The following is a 14,001-nucleotide window of genomic DNA, read 5'->3' on the forward strand; positions in this document are numbered from 1 at the left end:
CAAGGCATACAGTCTCATGGCTTAGTGCTGCTGGCTACTTCACAGTAACCCCTAGCACGAAGCAATCACTGGGCTCTCTGGCAGAAGTATTTTGAAAAACAGTGTAGCCTCCCATGTCTCTAGAAGGCCGATGTGCATCAGGAGGCATTGCAGAAACAGGAGATGCTTCATGTTTCCAATCCCAAGAGGATTGATTTGTATCTTAGCAATTGATTTGTATCTAGAGATGGGGCTGCAGGTGCTCAGCATCTTTGAAAATAAAGTCCCAAATGCAGACTCACTTCTGAATCTGTTTAGCTATCCAAAAGAAGATTGAGAGGTGACTTGACTACAGTGTATAAGAACCTTCACAGAGGGAAAATAGTGTGTACTACAGGGATCTTTAATCTAGCAGAGAAAGGCAGACAAGAACCCATGGCTGAAAACTGAAACCAGACAAATTCAAATTAGAAATTAGGCACACGTTTTTAACAGAGAAGGTGATTAACTGCTGGAACAAACTACGAAGGGAAGTGGTGAATGCTCCATCCCTCGAGGTCTCAGATCAAGACTGGATGCCTTTCTGGAGGATGAGCTTTAGTTACTGCAATCAATATGGAAGTAAGTGAGTGAAATTTAATAGCCTGTGATATGCAGATGGCCGCACTATGATTTAATGCTGCGCTCTGGCCTCAAACTCTATAATGCTGAACCACTCTAAGGATTGCAATAGGCCACAGGTTCAGGATACAAACATTACCAATACCAGAGACAGCAGCTAGCAGGTGAACTATCTAGTAGGGTGGGAACATACCATTCTCCTTAAGAATAAGAACGGTAGAAGTCAATACTTACTGGTAAGAAGAGAACTGCAAAATAGCCACTTTAGGACTACAGCTGTTTGTCTCCGCCCAGTTTAAAGGACCAGCCCCAGAAAGGCATGCTGGGGAAAATGTTCCTACAAAAGGGCAACCTGGTAATCAGAAAAGTTAGCAAAGGGCAGGAAGAAAGTGGTCTAGGTAGGCTATGTAGTAGATAACAGAGTTTTTCCTGTGAGGAGTTAGTTTTGTTACTAGTCAGGAGAAAAGCCATTTGCACAGTATTTTCATGCTGCTATGAAAAGAAAATGAAGACTTAACTTGAGAAGCTGAAGTGGTTGTTTGTCTTCTTTATGTGTACTATTGTAAGCTGAAGCTTCCTTCCTCCCTCCCTCCCCTTTTATTAGCTGTACTTCAGCTTCACTCTTTGATGAATAGGGCCCTACCAAATTCATGGTCCATTATGGTCAATTTCACAGTCCTAGCATTTTAAACATTGTAAATTTCATGATTTCAACTACTTAAATCTGAAATTTCATGGTGTTGTAATTGTAGGGGTCCTGACCCAAAAAGGAGTTGGGGTGGGGAGGTCATGGTACTGCTACCCTTACTTCTGTGCTGCTGCTGGCGGCGGCACTGCCTTCAGAGTTGGGCAGCTGGAGAGCAGCAGCTGCTTGCTAGGAGCCTAGCTCTAAAGGCAGTGCCGCCGCCAGCAGCAGCGCAGATGTAAAGATGGCATGGTATGGTATTGCCACCCTTACTTCTGTGCTTCTGCTGGCAGGCCGCTGCCTTCAGAGCTGGGCGTCCGGCCAACAGCCGCCACTCTCCATCCACCTAGCTCTGAAGGCAGTGCAGAAGTAAGGGTAGCGATACCGTGACCCCCTGAAACTCCCTTTTGGGTCAGGACCCCCACTTTGAGAAATGCTGGTCTCCCCTGTGAAATCCCTATAATATAGGGTAAAAGCACACAAAAGATCAGAATTAATGGTGAGGAGACCAGATTTCACGGTCCATGATGCCTTTTTCATGGCCCTGAATTTGGTAGGGCCCTATTGATGAGGCCTGAGAGTTATGTCTCTTCACGACTTTGGCTCAGGTCTCAGCTGGTGTTGCTCCTTTCCCACAATGAAACCTTTCTAACCACCTACTGAGTGTGTCTAATAACTACTCCATTCTTCTCTTAATGTTTCTGTGTCCTTCTTGCTGAGTTGCTCTGCCCAAGTGCAGACACCGAGGATTCCAGCTAAACTTCATGTCTCCTCCCTGCTGTTTCTCTCCCTTTCTTTGGGCCAGCCAAAATCAAATGCTGCTATATAATGCCTATAGTTAGATCACTGTGGGTCTAAAAATGGTCTCCAAGGGCTGGCCTTGTGGTCTGGTATCTGTGGTGTGAGGACTTGAGAGTCTTGCTCCTCACTCCTTGGCAGAGATGAGGAGTGTTTGGGGGGCAAAACATGCTCAGCTGTATAGATGGTGGAACTGGGGAGGGGGAGGGTTCTGCTGCACCCCCTTGCATGAAGTGGTCTCCATCATATACAGGGCTTACAGTTTGCTTCAATGGCTCTCAGCACCCCCACTGTGCAAATTGTTCCAGCACCCCTGCTGAACCGGTGCAGGCAGAAGGAAATTTTGGAATCCTTAAAGCTCTTGGGTAAAAGCCATCTCCATCTAGCCTTCATCAGAAGGGAAGGAGACTCCAGAGTGGCCATGTATAAACTCTTTCCCAAAATCCACACAGCTTCTTCTCCTCCTTTGAATTTCTGATCCATGGCTCCTGCAGATGCCCATCTGATGTGTACACATAATCATTGAACCTTTAAGAGCTGCCTAGGTAGGAGGTCCTAGTGATTCTTCTGGGACAAAACATAAGGTGGGATTGCAAAGCTCTTGCTAAACAGCAGCATTTGCCCTGGGAGTTAATCTCAGGAATCCGCACCAATCACTTACCAGATGAGCTATGGGATAAGTTAAATGAAGAAATCAGGACTCAAATGACTGCAGAAAAATTAAGGGAGTGAGATTAAAAGGGGAAGGAGAGAATTGGGGTACAGACAGAAATGGAGAGCAGGAAGGGCTGGGAAGACCAGCCTACACATCCCCTCTGGCTCCCTCCCCTACCTTCTGGGGCTTCGGTTTTAGCTGCTGACCTAGAGACAGCTGAGTAGTATAACCAATTTGGAGTATGATTTCTCAGAGGGGCCTTCTTGACTCCCATTGGGAAGACCTGTCTTGGATGGTGCATTTTTCTCCCCTACAGCCAAGGGAGCAGGTGGATTTCAATGCAGTGCAGAAGCAATCTATAGGTCAAAGCTTTCTGATGCTCTCCAAATTGTGTTTTGATAAGGCAATGACAATAGACAAAAGTACTGTGTGGTTATTAATAGCTGGGGGCTTTGCTGCCCTCTGTGGGCAGGACAGAGCTCTTAGCCAAGGTTCCCTTTTGTGACCATCATAGGTGGATGGTGTTTGCTAACAGAATCTGGGATTTCCCTGTAACTAGCAGGTAAACAAGGCTAGCTGAGTTGGTGCTACCATCGGACAGAGAAAGAGCAGTCCTCCCTTCCCCCTAATCTGAGACTTTTCACTGAGCTTTAGAGCTGTACCTTCTTCTCCCTAAAATTCTGTCACTTTAAACCATCAGTGGTACAAGGCTCTCTGATGCTCCATGCATGCACATGTCTCATGGGGCAAAGGCCATCAAGATAGATTTGGGGGGAGTACTGCAGGAAAAAGAGAGAGAGAGGTGAATTCCCTGAGCTGAAATTATCCTGAGCAGAAAAAGCTGCAGAGCAGTGACAGGGTGAGGCAGAAGATATGTATATAAGGGGAAAAAAGAGACCGGGAAGAGCAGAGAGAGGGAGAATGGAAGCTAGAAAGACTCAATGGGGGGCGGGGGAGAGGAGGGGCTCTACAATGACACATGCAGGGGCTCTTCAGAGGGGATCTCTCTGTCAGCAGCTGGCCCGGCTTGACAGTGCTTCCCCTTCAGAGGAATGCCCTCCGCCTTTCTGTGGCTATTGGTCCCGGTTTAGTGAGGAGCTTGTGATTGGATTTGATTTCATTTTCTCTGCATACGTGGCAGAGGTATAGGGACTAACAGTCTTCCCCCGCTTCCCCTGAGAAGGAGGATTCCTTTCTCTCTGAGTTAGTGGATGTTCCATGCTAGGAACAAGCACACGGACAAAACCGAAGGACCCGTCTTCAAGGAAAGCCTGTCCGTGTTCTCCTTCGGCTCAGCTGTTGGAGGCTTTGTGAGGTGAGGGGGGGTGCCTTCCTTGCCCAAAATATGCCGTGAAATAGATTTGAAAATTCCATCCGTCCTGAGGCAGTGTGTTCCAGGGCTCCTGCTGGCAGCCAAGCCCTCCCTCTGAAAAATGACTCCACGTCTGATGCAGCCAGACCAGGGCAACCCCCCGTCAATCTGCAAGATGGTACAAGCCCAAACTTCTAGCCCTTCTGGGCATGAATACGTATACTGCAATAAAAACGCCACGGCACTGAGTCTCAGAGCCTGGGTCAGCTGACTTGGGCTCCTGGGGCTCAGGCTGCGGGGCTAAAAATAGCAGTGTAAATATTCGGGTTTGGGCTGGAGACCCACAACCCCTTGCTGGAAAGCAGACCAGGCCTCTGCTCCCCCCAGTATGGTACAATAATGGCCTAAAATCCTACAGCTGACATTAGTCTTACCTGAAGTGTGCTGGACTATTATTGTAGTATGCTGTGGTAGGGAGGCAGCCTACTGCACTGGATAGGGTATGGGTTTAGGACTCAGGGGACCTGGGTTCTAGTCTCTGCTGTATGACCTTAAGCAAGTCACTTCTTTTCTCTGTTGTCTGCCTTATCTGTTTAGATTGTAAACTTTCTGGGAGAATGGGCTGTCTCTTACTGTGTCTGAACAGCACACAGGGCACTACTCTCAGTTGGCACTTCTAGGCACTATCATAAGACGATAAGGTGATCCTACCCTATGGGTCCCTGCCCTCCTAGAAGGAGGGAGCTGACTGGTATCCAGGCCCTCTCACTAGTGTGAGGAGGCAGGGCTGGGGTTCTTTCAGAGAATGAAGGGAACTCTAAACCAGGGATTGGCAACCTTTGGCATGCAGCCTGTCAGGGAAATCTGCTGGCGGGCCGGGATGGTTTGTTTACCTGCAGCGTTCGCAGTTTCGGCCGATCGCAGCTCCCACTGGCCGCGGTTTGCCGTTCCAGGCCAATGGGGGCTGCAGGAAGCGGTGTGGGCTGAGGGATATGCTGGCCGTCGCTTCCTGCAACCCTAGTTCAGACCCAGATCTGAGCTTCCCCTGAAACTCGGAGAGGTTTGGACTTGGCAGTTTGGTTTTCTCCCAGCGCCAGTCAAAACTCATGTGAAACCCATCAGTAGGTTACACTACACTCTCTAGGGTGACCAGATAGCAAGTGTGAAAAATCAGGACAGGGGGTGGGGGGTAATAGGTGCCTATATAAGTAAAAGCCCCCACAAATCAGGACTGTCCCTATAAAATCGGAACATCTGGTCACCCTAACACTCTCTTGCATTATGAACAGGTCTTGAGAGATACATACTACTTCCATTGACTACGCTGGAGCTACTCACATGAGTAAAGACTGCCGGGTTGGCCCTGGGTCACCTCCAGGGGAAACAGAGGTGGCTGCTGCTGCCTCCTTATGCCCAGAAAAGGGTTGGTATTTTCAGAGGCATGTCATGGCTCACATGGAAGCAAAGGACTCCTTGGTCATGCGGGTGGGTAGAGCTTTCAAGATACGCAGGAGGTAGGAAAAGCATACTCTGTAAAATGAGAGAGGCCCCAGTTGTGGGAAACCGAAGCCCCTGACACAAAGGACACTGAAAATGATCAGTACAGGAATTGCTTAAACTCAGGTGAGATCAATTTCTTGAGCACAAAGAATGTTTTCTGTAATGGAGACTTCCCACTTCATTTCTGATGGGAACAATTTGGGCCAAATTCTCCTTCGGGTTTCACTCCTGGCTTGAGGAGAGTTGCATTGATGTAAACAATCAGGTAGGCTAAAATCTTCATGGGGATCGCTGGCATCCTTTGCAGTGTCTCTGGGCCTGTGGGCTGAGCAATAACTGTCATCCCTGGTAACAAGGGCAAGGGGAGAGATACGGTGCAGCTTTCTTTCAGGGCAACGTGTCCCACTGAGATACAGCCCCTGTCCCCCAGGACCTCAAGATCTCTTTAACTGACCCAACTCATTGTACACTTCCAGCACCTGTCTGTGCTGCACAGGCATCATCAGGAGGCATGTAGGATTTTATCCACCTTTCTTAGGGGTGACACTAATCTTTAAGGCCCCAATTCAGCAATAAAGAGCTTAGTCAGTAAAGATCATCTGCTTAGGTCTCCGTGGCGTCAGTGAGATGTGCTTAAGTGCTTTGCTGAGCTGAGGCTTGTGACGGTTCAAATTCTGCTTGACTTATACAATCCAACGGAGTTGGCTTTGACTTTTCCGCAGCCAGATATTTCTTGGAGTCTTTAATCCTTCTCCTCTCTCAACCCCTAACCCTATCACTCCCTCTCTTTCCCACTGATATTGTCCCGCTGCTGGTACAATACCTAGCATTTAACAATCCCAAGGCCTTAAAGCATTTTATAAAGCTGTCAGCATCTTTCTTCACATTTAAAGATGAAGGAAACTGAGGCACAGAGGTGCTGTGACTTGCATGAGGTCACATGGCAAGTTAGTAACCGCTGGAAGTAAAGCCCAGGTCCCCTGACTTCAGTCCAGTGGCTAAGGCATTGGACTGGCCCTGCCTCCTTTATGGAGGATGGGTGGGAGTAGAAAAGGAGAGCAATCTAGTACTTAACAAATTAAATGTGTGTTGCTGGCCCCCATGCAGTCTGAGCGCAGTCATATTGTTTTTCTCCCCGCAATAAGAATAATGTTTTTCTTATCAGTGGCACAAGGTAGTGGTGGTGGTGGGGTGTTTTAATCTATCCAACGTTTCCCTGATCGGCCAATTGCAAACTCTTGCCTAGTCGTCACTCGCTGCAGCATTCCACCATTGCCATAGCGACGGAGATTGTCATTCCCCCAGCATCGTGAGGGAATGCTCCTTGATTACTAGAGACCTGGGAGAGGGGTAGGGAGCAGAGGTGCCCGTGCAGAACATATGCTGACCCCTAGCCTTGGCTCTTTCCTGGGGCTTCCAGTGCCGGCAGATGATTTATCCCACTCCTCCCTTCAAGATGTCATCACCAGCGCCTGACTTAATCAGGACACTTCAGTGTGATAAACAGCCTTCTCCCCTTCTCCTGACCCTAGCACTTCCACTGCAAATATATATATAGATGCATACAAGCTATAGTACAGCTGATATATATATCAGGAGCCTCTGTGTGTGAGGGTAGAGGGAGCTGGGGATTCGAGGGGGGCAGAGGTTTCACTTTATTTTCGTTTTGACTCTGCAATGTCTTCCAGTCCCTGGGAACAGTGGGCGTGAATTCCAGACAGCTTAACAGTGCCTTGTTGGGATGGTTTCCTGCAAGGCACATTTATATAAAGGATCTGCTCTCTGGGGTGGGATTTGTGGGAGGCATTTGGGTGGCTCTTGCATCTGCCCAAACCTCCCCCTACAAGGACTAGTTGGGGATGAAGAGATAGCAGGGGAGGGTTGGTCCCCTCCATTCCTTTCCAGCCTGGAGATGCCACTCTCAGAAGGACCATGCAAATCGGATCCAAATGCCTTCTTCCAGGGCTCCTAAATAGCTGTAGAAGGTATCTACTGTAACTTGGGGAGGACTCTGCAGGCAGGTATGGAGCATGCAACAGCTGGGGCCCTGAAACTGTCCCTATTGCCCACTTGCACAAAACACACTTCTTAGCTCCCTGTACAATGAAAGGGGGCATCCTGGCTAGCTGGGGCTGGTCCAGGGCTTAAGTAGGGAACACAAAAGGAGTGACAGCTTCCCAACCTCCACCCACTTGAGACACTTCAACAAGATGCCACTCACAGGGGATTGCCCCTCTCCTTTTCTGTGTGCCTCTGTCTGTGATGAAATCACTTACAATGTTGACACTTGTGCTTCATTATACTGTAGAGTCAACACTCCATTGTGAAGAAACTTTGCACCACTCTGAGCACAGATATAGAAGGCTGTGAGGAGTGGTTCTTCTGGAAAACCACATTCTGCATCCCCATCAAATTTATGATTCATTATCTGTGGTAGCCCTGCTATGTGCTAGGCCCTTTCCAAACACTGAAGAAAGACACTCCTGCTTTGAAGAACTCCCAGTCTAAGGACAGGCCAAACACCTAGAGAGGGGTTAGGGGAAGGAGAACAACCATAGATAATTTATATACAAGTTAGCTCATTTCACCATAGACTGAACCATTGAAACAGGAATTTAAGAGGAACTTAAACATGGGGCTTTGCAGATCAGTTCAGGGAGATGTGTAGGGTAGGGGCTGTGTGGAAGAAAGCATGGAGGTCATTGTGCAAGAAGCTAGCAAGCAGGGGACAAAGCTGGGAGCAGTGACTGAGATCAGAGGATGGGCATGCAATGCCAAGCCGGGCTCCAGCCCAAACCTAGATGTCTACACGTCTGACAGCTCATGTCCCACAAGCCCGAGTCAGCTGATTCAAGCCAGCCAATGTGTGTTTAACTGCAGTGCAGACATACCCAATGAGTCCTAATAATTGAGGCTACTCCAGAGGATTGAGTTCTGGGAGGCAGGTTCCCCCTCAGCCTACCTGTGCTCTAGTGATGTGTCCATCCAGGTTTTGAAAAACCGGTTTCTTCCGCCTCCTTTGAATTCATTCCTCATTCCAGCTCCGAGTTTTGGGGAGCAGGCTCTCATGAAGGCATCCTACTTAGTGGCAGCTGCAGTTCTCAAGTTGAGCTCTGGTGACTGAGTGTACCCAAGATTTAGTTAAGCTAAAGTTTCTCTCAGCACTTATTTGAATGCTGAGGAGTGGGTTCCCTCTGGGCCTATTTGAGTCACTTGGATTGGATCCATTTGAGTTCTGGTAGTCAGTGTCCTCCTGGGACCATCTAAGGTAATGGGAGAATGCATCCCCCTTGAATTCTGGGAAATTGGCCTCTTGCATCATCCCTAGGTGTTCCAGTGAACAGGACCCCATGCAGCCCATTGGAGATGCTGGTGTATCATAGAATATCAGGGTTGGAAGGGACCTCAGGAGGTCATCTAGTCCAACCCGCTGCTCAAAGCAGGACCAATCCCCAGACAGATTTTTACCCCAGTTCCCTAAATGGCACCATCAAGGATTGAGCTCCCAATGCTGAGTTTAGCAGGCCAATGCTCAAACCACTGAGCTATCCCTCCCCCACTGTAGCACTCCTGAAGTTTGAATTGTAGTAATCCTTTCTTCACACCAGGCGAGGGGAGAAGGCAGGGAAGAAGAGTCCAGGTGACAAATATAAAATGTGCTTTTGGAGAGTGCAAGTCTTGATGGGCACTCAAGCCATTCCTTGAAAGTCTCTCATGGGTGTGAACTTCTCAGGGAATGGGTATATGACTGTGAGTAGATCAGTGTAAAAGCATTTACATGTGCATGTACAACAGGGGCAGTTCATGGGGGCTGGATGCAGGCAACAAAAATCCAGGGATCTGCAGATAAAGCTGTACTATAGCTTGTATGCATCTGAAGAGAGATTGCAGCTTTATCTGTGAGGTGATTGCAACTGATGTGTGACTGATATGAGTGCACAAGTACAATACCATACCTTTCCACTCCTTTCTTTCTCTTGCTGTTACCTCTCTTGTATGCTCGCTCCCCCCTCAAACCCTGCTCTGTGTCCATCCTCTTCTCTGCCTCCTCTCTCCCCATCCTTTTTGTGCCTCCTTTTCTGTGTGTGTGTGTCTGTTTAGGTGCTTCCCTCTCCACTACTCCATTCTCTGAATTCCCACTCGCATTCTCCCTTTCTGTTACACACGCACACAGACATTACATCTTGAAACGATTCTTTCAGCTCACAGGCTTGGAAGAGAGCTGCCCTGCACTGCATCAGCACTCCCAGTCTGTTGCTAGGTAACACAGCATCAAATGGAGCCCCCCCCCCAATACATATATAATGGTATATTTCCCTATGTCTCCTACAGAGAGGATGTTCCTACACCTTCTCCTACATTCAGGACGTGGCAGGTATGAGCGACGGAGAGCTCTCCTGCCTCTGCCTTTGGAACTGGCCTTGGCCCAGAACACCACAGGGAGCAGAATGCATTGGCACTCCATTAAATACACTGCACTCATTCTCTCTTACAAAACAACAGCTCCCAGGGCCACCAAAGCCTGGCCAATCACCTTTAAGGTGAGGGGAACGTTTGGCACTTGGGAACACAGGAACTGCAGGATGCAAGTAGCTCCCAATGAAGGGAGTTCCAAATGACTTGTGACAGAGCCTATTAAAGGCACAGTTCTCCACAACAGTCACCACCATGGGCTGTTTCAACTGGCCATTGGAAAATAGAGGGGCAGGGACTAGAGCTAAGATACAAGTGGCTTGATGTTGTTTTATTTATTTTATGGTTTGGCTGAGTTGCACCTGGCTCTGTACTGTTGTGGGGAAAGTAAAGGCAGATGTAAGCCACGTTTATGTCCCTGCCCCCAGCCCTGGGGTAGTCTAGGGGCTGGCCTAGGCTTAGTTTGTAGCTAATCTAATTTACATTTCTCTGCCCCCAATCCCCAGGAGACATTCTAGCTGCCAGGGATAACAAGGGTCACATGTGTCCCTTATCTCCATCTATACTGCAGGCCTGGATGGGGGTGTAATAGGGCCATTGTACTGACTCCAAACCCCACTACCCCAGGGATTCCACTTACACAAGGAGGAATCCTGAAGCACCTGGACCTGCCAGGCTTACACCTGCCCTGGAGTCTTGCAAAGCAGCTGGATTGTAATGGAGACCTTAGTCCAATAGCCAAGTGTTCTAAAGCCAAAGGACCATATTCTGCTATGGTATTGTTGCTGGCACAGAGGTGCCCGAGGCAAAGCAACAGGGGTTCGTTGCCCGGCGTGCTTCGCGCCAATAAACACACCGGGGTGGAGAAACAATCAAAGGTTTATTTGAGATCTCAAAGTGGTGCAAGGAGACAGGCAAATCTCAAATCGAGCACACAGAACAAAGCAGCTTCTCTCTTCTTATACTTTACAATTAAGCCCCCCCTCTCTCCCCCTGCACCCCCCCCTACTCCCCCTCCCCGCTCTACCGATGACATGTTCATACATTTAAGCCGTTAAGTCATTCTAGGGCTATAAATCTAGCTTGTTAGTAACATTCCTCTAAACAATCATTGGGTCCTATTTACTCTAGTTTACCACCCCTCCTCCAGCTAGAAACATGCAAACCTCATCATTATTGCTTAGAACCTGGTTATAAGCAAGGTCGTAATAGGTAACTGACTATTTACACATTCCAATTCCTGTCCTTGGCTTTTAAGGCCGCTTAGAGTTAAACATGGAAGAACAGAGTTTAAACATGGAAGAACTCTGGTTCATATATAGGCCTAATGACGTCATCAGTTCCCTCCTTTGAGAATACTCAACAAACTTTTGGCTGAGTTTTCTCATATTCTGTAGACAAGATATGATTGAGTGCCATGGAGCTGGGGTTCTCAATGAGAGGGTATGCTGGGATTTCTGGGGAACGGGGGGCACAAAGCTTACGGAGGAGCAATTTAAAACAAGCAATCAGGAGGAGGGTGACTAGGCACAGTACCACACCTGTGAGGAGGAGACGCACAAGGCTATTTCCCAGTCCTCCTAGGTTGGGCAACCAACTCCAAAGGGAATCGAAACCTGTGGGTTCCCTTTCCTGAGCCTTCCACTGCTCAAAAGCCTGTTCGGCTGACAGGACGTGCTTGTTAATGTCCTGTGAGTTTTCTGGGACATAAGTACAACATTCACTCCCAATAAGGGCACACACTCCGCCCTGGGAGGCTAAAACATAATCTAAGGCCTGTCTGTTTTGCAGGGACAGCAACCGGAGCTGGTAAAGCTCTGAATTAAGGCTTTTCTCTATGGCCAAGGTCTCATTGGCATACTTGGTGAGAAACACAGAGAGCCTACGATAAAATTGAGCCAGTCGTCCCACCCCATAGGATGGGAGAAAGATCATACCCAATCTGTCTCCTTCTGAAATGGGCTCTGGGGTGGCATACAAAGATCTATGCTGCCTAGGGCGGCCAGGGGGCAGTTTAGGGAAAACACGAAGGGGAGGGGCAAGATATCCTAGGTAGCAGCTTCCATACCACCGATGCGGCAGCCACTTATAGGCAGAGGTACCGCAAATATAAAAGGAGTGGCCATTCCCTACCAAGCCATTATAACCGCTACTCCACTTATTTGCTTGTCTGGCATTCAACGATCCGAGCCAGGCGGTAGAGTTGGATTTGCCTTTAACATAGACAGGGATGGAAGTGTCACTGTCAGGGGATAAATAATACTGACAGGTGCTATTCCCAGCAAACCAGGTGTGATTGCTGGACTTAAACTGTCGATAGCACACCAAACCAGGGGCCACTGGCTGCAACCTAATAGGGGAAGGGATATACGTTGAGTTGGCCTGCGGCTTCCAGGGGTCGTCCCTTAACGCATACTGGGACTCAATGGTACAGTTCTGTGACAAGGGGGTACCTGAGACATTTTTCTCCCTACTGAACCATCCCCAACAGATATCTGACCAATTCTGGGGAACTACCCTCCAGGGTAACCCTGCAGCGTGGTGCGGGATTTGGGAGCATACCCAGCAGTTGGAGAGGTTAAACTCTTGGGCAAAGCAAACCTTCAGGGACTCATATGTATTTGTCTCTAAGTTAGTAGGGATTCCTTTCCATCCCGCATGTGCCTGGGGGGAAACGGGAGTTAACAAGAGGAGTGTCTCTATGGCAAAGAGCACCACTGTGGCAGACCCTAGACCTGAACCCATATTGGGCAGGTGACCCTAGGGCCTAATAATCACAATTCCCCAAATACCCACAAAATAACAATTACCAATAGCAAGCAGATTAAAAACAACAGGGACCAGGCCACCAGATTAGGCCGGCCCTGTGAAAATAAACACAACCAACGCTCAGAGGTCTCGCGGGGAGTGCGCTGTGACTGTCCAAAGAGAGCACAGGGCATTCCCAGCAGACACTATTGTCGCCTGAATAACAGCTTAAGTCCCAGATCGTCGCTGGCAGTCTTCTCTGCAGGCTGAACGGTCCACCGTTCAGGAGCAGGCACCGCTTTCAGGCGAGAGTGATGAATCCAGTTCTTGTGTCCCTCAACCTTTGCTGCTGTATGGGAGACCAGCAGGACGGTGTGAGGTCCCTTCCACTTCTCTTGGAGAGGTTCGTCCTTCCAGGTCCGAACGAGTACGGAGTCACCTGGCTGCAAGGAGTGGATCGGGGCATCCAGCGGGAGAGGCTGCAAATCTTTGGTATACCTGTGGGGAGAACAAAGAACAGCAGACAGAGAGCACATGTACTGAGATAAGAAACCACACCCCATTTCCCACTCCCCTGCCAGAACCGGTGTACCATTCATAGGCCATGCCCTTCCAAACATAATCTCGAAGGGACTGAGCCCTAACCTGCCCTTAGGGAGAGCGCGAATGCGGAGCAAAACAAGGGGCAAAGCATCAGGCCACTTAAGGGAAGCCTCTTGGCAAACCTTTGAGAGGTGCCGCTTAAGAGTCTGATTTGTACGCTCCACTACCCCACTGGCCTGCGGTCGCCATGGCGTGTGAAGCTTCCAGGGGATCTGTAGGGCATCTGATATCTTCTGAACGACTTGGGATGTGAAGTGTGTTCCATTATCAGATTCCATCCACTGGGGGAGCCCGAAGCGAGGAATGATCTCCTTGACAAATTTGAGAGCCACTGTCTTGGCAGTGTTGTTACGACATGGAAAGGCCTCAGGCCATCCGCTGAATCGATCCACCAAGACAAGGAGGTATCTGAATCCTTGGGTCCGGGGGAACTCAGTAAAATCTATTTGCCAAACCAGTCCCGGGCCTGGGGTAGGCTCCAGAGTGGCTGGCAACACTGACACTCCAGGTCGAGGGTTGTTCTTCTGGCAGACTAAACATTCAGCCTGCACCTGGGAGGCCAGAGGCCTAAGTCCAGAGGTTAAAAAATATTTACCCATTAGCTGAGAGAGAGCCTCTCTTCCTGCGTGAGTGGTTTGATGTAGCCGCTGCAACACCGGCCGAATTAGGCCCTTTGGTAATAGGATC

Source organism: Emys orbicularis, chromosome 9 (genome assembly GCF_028017835.1).
Source record: "Emys orbicularis isolate rEmyOrb1 chromosome 9, rEmyOrb1.hap1, whole genome shotgun sequence".
In the NCBI taxonomy this organism is placed as follows: Eukaryota; Metazoa; Chordata; order Testudines; family Emydidae; genus Emys; species Emys orbicularis.